Raw genomic sequence first — 8,404 nt, 5'->3', positions numbered from 1 at the left:
CTGCACTTCGGGTTGGCCGAACATGCAGAGCATGTTCGGCCGACCCGAAGCAAGCCGATGGACGGCTGATTTCAGCCGTACAAGCCTGAAGTGACTAGCTGAACAGCGTTACTTTACTTCGGCTCAGTTATTCACATGGCTGCCTTCGGCAGCTTTGTGAATAACCGACAGTGCAGAGGTCAGGGTGTGAGGCACAGTGCAGAGGTCAGGGTGTGAGGCACAGTGCAGAGGTCAGGGTGTGAGGCACAGTGCAGAGGTCAGGGTGGATAACAGTACAGAGGTGTAATGTAGAGGTCAGAATGTAAGTAAGCGCAGAGGTCACACAGCAAGAACAGGTTGAGGCTGCCTGCAAGTTCCGAGATGAATGCTCCAGCAGCCTCCTCTTGGTGTCCTCCCTTCAGGTCCCACGCAGCCCTCCACAGCCTGCCAATGGTAGGTTGGCAGCCTCCCTCCCAGCCTATAGCAGCAGAAGTGGGTGGAGGGAGCTGCCGTGAGGAGCCCGATCAGTCAACAGCATGGAGAGAGGAGAGAGGTGTTGACGCTGATGGAGGCCGTTATTAGAGGCAACGGAGAGGCCTGGGGGGCAATCGCCACCCTTCCCCCCGGCCCTGTCCACCCCTGGTTCGGACCCCATGAGAATAGGGGCAAACGGCAGCGAGTAAGCTGCCGGAGCTTCGGCTCAGCCGATCCAACATCTGCAGCCAAAGGCAGCCGATCTACGGCTGATTTTAACCGATGTATGGCTGAAATCAGCCATACAAGCCAGAAGTGAATAGCTGAACAGCGTTCGGCTCACTTCACTTCGGCTCGGTTATTCACTCGGCTGCCTCAGCTGTTAGTCTTTGCACATCTCTATTATTTTTATTTTCATAGTCCCCTTCTTTGCAATAGGTGCATTTGACAAATGGCACCACCTGTCAAACGTGACATGCTTTATATTTCTGTCAAAGTCCTGAGATGGCTATGGGCGGTCTGGCTTTACTGCCCCCTTTCCACCGGTGTAAAGTAGGCCTAAGAAAATGTTTCCCCTATTCTAAAAACAGATGGCTAACTCACACAAAACAAATGTACATGCAGTTTTGCTGGACGTATAAGCTATGCAATTTTTTTTTGTTTTGATAAATAGACCCCTTAGCCAATGCTTACTTTGAAGAGGAATGAAACAATGACTATACTATGTACCTGTCTGTAAATACCTGAAATAATATTACCAATAAGTTGTCAAATGACGATCAGCACAGACCTATTTACTTCTCAAATTGAGAGCTTCTTTCCTGCATTCCAAAATAATTCTGTTTCCTGGAAAAAGGTAATCCTTTTTTCCTTATTATAGATAGCAATCACAGAAAAAACAATCTCCAGTTTTATTGTGTAGAATCAAAGTTCAAGAGAATTCCAGTTAAGCAAATGTATCATTCAGGTCAATACAAACTATGTATATTATAATTTATGCAGCAGAATAGCTGACTAACCATTGCATACATAAACTTTGTACTTATATCCATACATTCTGCATGAACAAAATTATTCTGCACAATTAAATTGATGGTCACAGTCTACAATAAAAATTATAGGATTGCATTTTTCTTGCAAATGGAGTGATATTTGAAAAGTATCCAGAAACTCCCATTTTTAGAAATAAATTTAGCCATTTGGCAGCTCAGTACAAGTCTGATACACCAACGCCTCGGTGTGTTTATTGTTATAGAAAGGTGCTGAGTCTTAATTCATTATTACTTGTGGTCTGTACTAGAATGCTCGAAACTCGCCCTAGGCAAAATGTGCCTGCTAATAAAAAACACTCATGAAATCAACTTATTAAAATTTATTTTTACAAAAAAGAGCCCTAAAAGTGTCATATCAGTACAGTGAAGAATTCTTCCACATAATATAAGTATTTACAACGCAGGGAAAATTCAGGCATGCTGATTTAGAACATATGCATATGAATTAATGCTGAGTAGAAAACCTTGCCTCCACAACATCTGTAAACAATTACATTCATAATATTTTATTTCTCAGATAGCTATAATTAATTGCAGCATATTCATAGACAATAGAAAATTCAGGACTATGTGAGAGCTCCAAAACTCCAGATTTATGCAATAAATTACTGTTTCCTGTACATGGTCTAAATATAGAGGAACTCGTCTACTATGTGAACTTTCTAGAGATAATCTCACTACTCGTTTAATGGATTCTGGGAAGTTACAGTAAACATTTGCTGTTTGTTCCTCTTTTTATTTCTAATATGATAGTTCACTTTATAAAAATCTGTTTACTGTAAAGAAAGCAAAGACATCTTCACTCAATTAATTTTTATCAGTTCCAGCCTCCACAAGCACTAATGTTTCCCAAATTCCATATTTATTTTATTACATATATATTGAGCTGTCAATTTGTTCCGCACTTTACAAACTGCACATCAGTCCCTGATTTCAAAGAGCTTACAATCTAAATTCTCTATCTCACATACATATAATAGGGCTAATTTAGACAGTAGTCAAATGACCTACCAAAATGTCTTTGGAGTGTGGGAGAAAACTGGAGTATCTAAAAGGAAACCCACACACACTGGGAGAACATAAAAAAATCTATGCAGATAGTGCCCTGGACAAAATTCAGTCAGAGGACCTGGAAGGCAGAAGTGCTAATCATTAAATTGATAGTAAAGTCATAAGGATTTTCAGTTGTTTTAAATGCTGAATACATCACAATGGATGCTGCTTGATGTTCAAAAGTTTTACCTGCAGAATCAGCTGGAACCCTGAGCACTGGCCCAGGCATCCTGCTTTAGGTTGGCTACTTTCCCTTGCAGGGTTCTATGGAGCCAGCCCCCTTGTGTGTGCTAGTAAGCTGTGTGTATGTCCAGGGGCGTCCCATGGCTGGGTGACACCCGGAGCGGTAACCGAGTGTCACCCTGCCGAGACGTCACTGCGCATGACATCGCGCACGCGCGGCAGTATGCTGATACCTGCCGGTGGCCATCTTGGTGATGGACGCCGGCAGAGAGAGTGGAGGGGACAGTCACCCGGCGGGATAAGGTATGACGCCGGGTCCCCTCCTCTCTCCTGATACTGTCGGGCATTCGGTCCATGACCGAACGCCCGACTTTTCAGAGGGGGATGACACCAAAATGACTGAGTCATTTTGGTGTCACCCCTCCAATGGTGTCACCCGGGTGCGGGCCGCACCCCCCTTGTGACGCCACTGTGTATGTCTAAACAAACACACAGATGCTGCAATGCAAGCCTCTAGATGGACAGCTGCTGGAGACTGTGCGGTCCCTTGTGACCTTGTACTGGACATGTTTAGGGAAGTGGAGCTGGGAGAGTTGGAGCTGTTCAGAAATATGCTGACTAAGTGGTTGGGCAAAAATTTAAAGAAATACTTTGCTTGTCAATGTATATTAGTTTGATCTGGAAACAAATTTGAGAGTTTAATACTACTCTAAGTGCCATCACTGTGCTTTATAGACAACAATATTATAATACAACTTAAAGGAGAACCGAAGCCAAAACTTATTTTTATTAGTTTTAAATAGAGTATGGGAGGGTTATAGCCCTGAGAGCTTTTTTTTCTGCCATCTGTGTCCGAATTGAGAGATTTCCCTTCACTTCCTGTGCGATCACAACCACAGGAAGTGAAAGAAAATCCTTCCAAATAGAGAGAAATCCCTGATGGTCAGCAATGTCACCAGAACTAGTGTCCTTATTGGAAGATTCCCAATTCATTCCTACCAACCAAATTTGGGGATTTCTTTCTTTGAGTTTGAGTGATAAATGGTCACCAGGACGAATAGAGAGGGTGAATTTCCCTAATGGTGACACAGACCGCAATAAAAACCTTGTATTCTAATCCCGATCCACTCTATCCAAAACTAAAAAACAGTTTGTTTGTGTCCCTGTTTGGGAGATTCACCCCCTCTATTTGTCCTGGTGACCGTTATCACTCAAAGTGAAAGATAATCAAGAATTTTGGGTTGTCCTTAGAATAGGAATAATTGGGAAATCTTTGAATGTGAATGCTAGTTCTATTGACCCTCATGACCACCAGTGATTTTCTCTCACTTCCTGTTGTGGCTTTCGGACAGGAAGCAAAGGGTAATTTACTCTAATGGGACACATAGCAAAAAAAGCTGTGAGCGGTTATAATCCTCCCTGACACTATCCTAAACTAAAAAAAGAGTTTGGTTAGTCCTACTTTAAGTTAATAATACAACAGTAGCAAAGCCCTTAAAAGGAGCCCATGTGCTTGCTTAAATCATGTACAACATAAATCATGTACAACATAAATATAGAACTGTATGTCCAATTGTTTTAGTTTTGCTAATTGTTGAGTGTATGCCAATAATATTATTATTTTTTATCATGAATAGAAAATAAAGTGCCGTCAATTCTCATGAAGTTCTAAAAAATTATTTGTTTGAAAAAAAACTGTATGTACATGAATGCTAGAAGTCTAGCAAACAAATTAGAGGAGTTTGAACTTATGCTTCTCGAAGAGGACTTCGATATAGTGGGAATAACAGAAACCTGGCTAGACAGCTCACCTGACTGGGCAACTAATGTACAAGGGTACAACCTGTTCAGGAGGGACAGGGTTGGTAAAAGGGCGGGAGGGGTATGCATGTATGTGAAAAACAATCTAACTGTGCACATACAAAATGACCTCATGATAGAGAGTAGCGATGGTGTTGAGTCTTTGTGGCTAGCACAAGGTAAGACTGATGCTAGTTGTAAACTAATTGTGGGTGTGTGTTATAAACCCCCGAACATAAGGGAAGAGGAGGAGGCTCACCTACATTCCCAAATAGAAATAGCTGGGAAGCAGGGAAATGTTGTTATAATGGGTGACTTCAATTATCGTGGCATTGATGGAACCGCTCATTCAACAAAGGCTGGCCGTTTCCTAAACATGTTGCGGGACAATTTCATGGATCAGATGGTTGATGTCCCAACCAGGAAGAATACAATACTAGATTTATTAATGCAAATAATGCGGACCTAGTTGCAGACATAGCGATTAGGGATACATTTGGTAATTGTGATCACAGGGTGATTGCTTTTAATGTTGGTACAGAAAAGAGAAGTGTGTTGGTTTGACAAGAACGCTAAATTCCAAAACGGCAAACCGATAAGCTGCGTCATCTAGTGCATGACATTAAATGGGACAACTTATTTCTAACAATAAACACTGACGAAAAGTTGAATTGTTTTAATACATTGCACAATGCTATTACCAAGTGCATATCATTAGGTAACAAAAATAAAAGATCTAGAGCTAGGCCTGCATGGCTTAATAAAACGGTAAGAAAACATATCGGGGGCGTGGTCTGGACATGGCGGCATGAGGTCGTGTTTCTTTGGAGCTCTGCACGGCCTTTCCTCCCGGAATACTCTCCTACTGCATGCCGCACTCCAAGCGATCCTGTAGCTCACCCCCAGTGACAGTACCCTGGATATACAGCGGTATTTTGTCCAGCAACTGCCCTCCTTGCAGCCTGCTCAGGACCCCAACATGGCGCCCGGCCATGTCACAGTGGTGAATTCTACCCCCAGCAAGCAGCAGAAGAAACAGGCAGCCCCAGCCCATGACCCAGTGCCGTTGCGGTCTGATCGTGAGTCTTCTCCGATTCTGACCCAGTGATGCTGCGAGGTGTCTCCCCCTCAAGATCAGAGTCCTCCGTCACCACCTGTCACACAGAGGCAGAGGAAGATGACACATGGTGCTCCATTCTCCCTCAGCTCACCATGAAAGCTGAGTTAGATGCCATGGCTGCTAAGATTGTGCAGGCTCTGAGGGCGAAGGTGCACGAAATTAAACAGCAGGTGGTTTCACTGGACGGCAAAGTCACTGCAGTGGAAATCACCATTACTGATTCTAGGATGTCGGCTATGGAATCAGCACATTTACTCACGCAACATCGCATGAATACTCTGTTTTTACATCAAGATGACGCGGAGAACAGCAGTCGTCGTAACAACATCAGACTAAAAGGGGACCCCCGAGGCCAACGCAGGCTCAGAGCTGCGATCCACAGTCATGGCCATACTTAACATGTTCCTTGACAAACCTCCAGGCAAGCCTTTCAAATTGGACTGCATGCATTGTGTGCAGTTGTTTCATCCTCCCCAGCTGACATACCCAGAGATGTCCTCTACTGAGTTCATTTCTATTAGATCAGGGAAGAAATTATGTGGAGGGCATGTAATAGGGGTCCCCTCGACTTCGATGGAGCTTCAATCCAAGTTATGCCTGATCTTTTCTGCCGCACTCTGAGGATGCGCAGATTGCTGAAGCCACTACTGGATGTGATAAGATCTGCCGAAGCTTTCTATCGGTGGGGCCATCCTTTTCACCTTATCATTCAACATCAGGATCATTCCTTTGCACTTCACTCTTTATCTCAATTGCCTGATCTCTTCCACTGGCTGGATGTGGCACTGATTGATCTTCAGAACTGGCTGGACTTCCCTTCTGGCAGATGACCCCCACAGATGAGGCTCCACTCTTTCTACGACAGGCCCATCCTTCCAGGGGCCGATGCCGCTACCGACTGCGTTCTTCCTCAGTACCAGCGCCAACAGGACACGAGATGTTAAGCCCGCCATTTCTGGAAGTTGTCAGCCTTTAAGTAGTGGCCTCTTTTGTTAAGCGACCTCAGGTAATGTTGCGGAACTCTCCACATAGCATTGCTGTCTCCTACAGTGAGGCCTATGCCCTCTATTATTGTTAGACGGATGATCCCACTGTAGTAGTTTATTTGTTTCATTTATATTGTTTGGTTCATTTTGTTATACCCTCTGTGCTGATGTACTACTCAGGGCTCATTTTACAAATATTGTGTTTAGGGGGAACTGCATGCTTCCTTAATGTACGGGTTGCATATGGACAGGTCGGAGTACAAGATTGGGGTTGATTGTCTCTTTCTCAGGACACTGACAAATACCTGCCGGTTGCTATGCGACAGTTTCCATCCCTGTGTTGGTTACTTCCTTAATCCGGGCCATGTCTTATATCAGTTTCTCTAAACACCCCCAGATGGGGTTACCCCATGCGTTGTGCAACGGGTTGATACACTTGTTTACAGTGCACTGCACCGTTAGTCTGGTCAGGCTATATACACATACTTACGTACTTCTATCAGCTTGCTGCATCCTAATCTTTTGCTTTGGCTCTGCAGCATTTCTCTTTCTTCTCCTGTTATTCAGAATCTCTCCAGTTGCTCTTTCCTCTCTCTTTCCCTTCTCTCCTCCTTTTTTTGCTTCTGGATCGCACCCCGTACCCTGTTTTTGATGATGGCTGGCATCAACTTCACATCCCTGAAAGCTCAGGGGCTGAATATTCCCAAAAAGAGGTCTAGATTACTGGCGGATCTAAAGAAATCTGGCTCTCAGATTGTGTTCCTCTAGGAGACCCACTTTAGGAAGGATCAGATCCCTAAGTTGTTCAACAGGGACTTCCCCCTAGTTTATCATTGTCCTTCCCCTATTTCAAAATTGAAGGGAGTCTCTGTTCTCATTGCTAAATCTGTTCCATGGACATATACTGATCAGTACACAGACAATAATGGGCGGTACATTCTCCTGAAAGGGAAAATAGGAGGCGTTTCAGTGACCCTTTGCTAATGTATATTTTCCAAATACTGACCAACTAGGGTTCCTGCACACTCTAGTTCAAATCCTCCTGGAATTTACAGATGGCATCTTGGTGCTAGGGGGCGATTTTAATTTGGCTATGCACTCCCTAATAGATGCTTCCAAGGGTACTTCGTCACGCACGGCAAGTCCAATGACAAGAGGCCAAAAAATAGGATATTTTTTATGGCCGCACCATGACACTTCTCACCTGGCCTTTTCATACCTGAAAAAACTGAGATCTGAGCTGCATCTCCTGCACCTGACGGACACATGGCGGTTCCTGCATCCACAGGACAGGGACTTCACCTTTTTTTCTCATGTCCATCAAATGTATTCGAGATTAGACTACTTTTTCATTGCTCATGAGGAGCTCCCGCGGGTCTGCAGGCCTCCATTGATAACATTTTATTGTCTGATCATGCCGCGATACATATGTCCCTGGCTCTAACAGCGCTCCCTCTTGCCTGTGTTTTATGTGGCAGCTTAACAAATCACTATTGCAAGACCCCCAGATCAAAGCAGATGCGGCAACTGAATTGTCCTCCTTTTTTCCCCTTTTTTTTCATCCTCTTCTTCGCCTCCAATCACTTGGGAAGCTCATAAATATTTCATCAGGGGCGTCTTACTCAAACATGGAACTTAATCCTCCTGTCCCATCGCACTCCTGACCGGACAAAAACCCAAATCCAACTGGGTGGGTGCGGTGGTGCCTCCGTAACATGTAGATAGATGAGTCGTCTCTTGCACTCCACGATATTAAA

This window comes from Nanorana parkeri, unplaced genomic scaffold, assembly GCF_000935625.1.
Source record: "Nanorana parkeri isolate BGI_ZX_2015 unplaced genomic scaffold, ASM93562v1 scaffold725, whole genome shotgun sequence".
Taxonomy (NCBI): Eukaryota; Metazoa; Chordata; class Amphibia; order Anura; family Dicroglossidae; genus Nanorana; species Nanorana parkeri.
The sequence above is the reverse complement of the archived record's forward strand: the minus strand, read 5'-3'. Positions refer to the sequence as shown.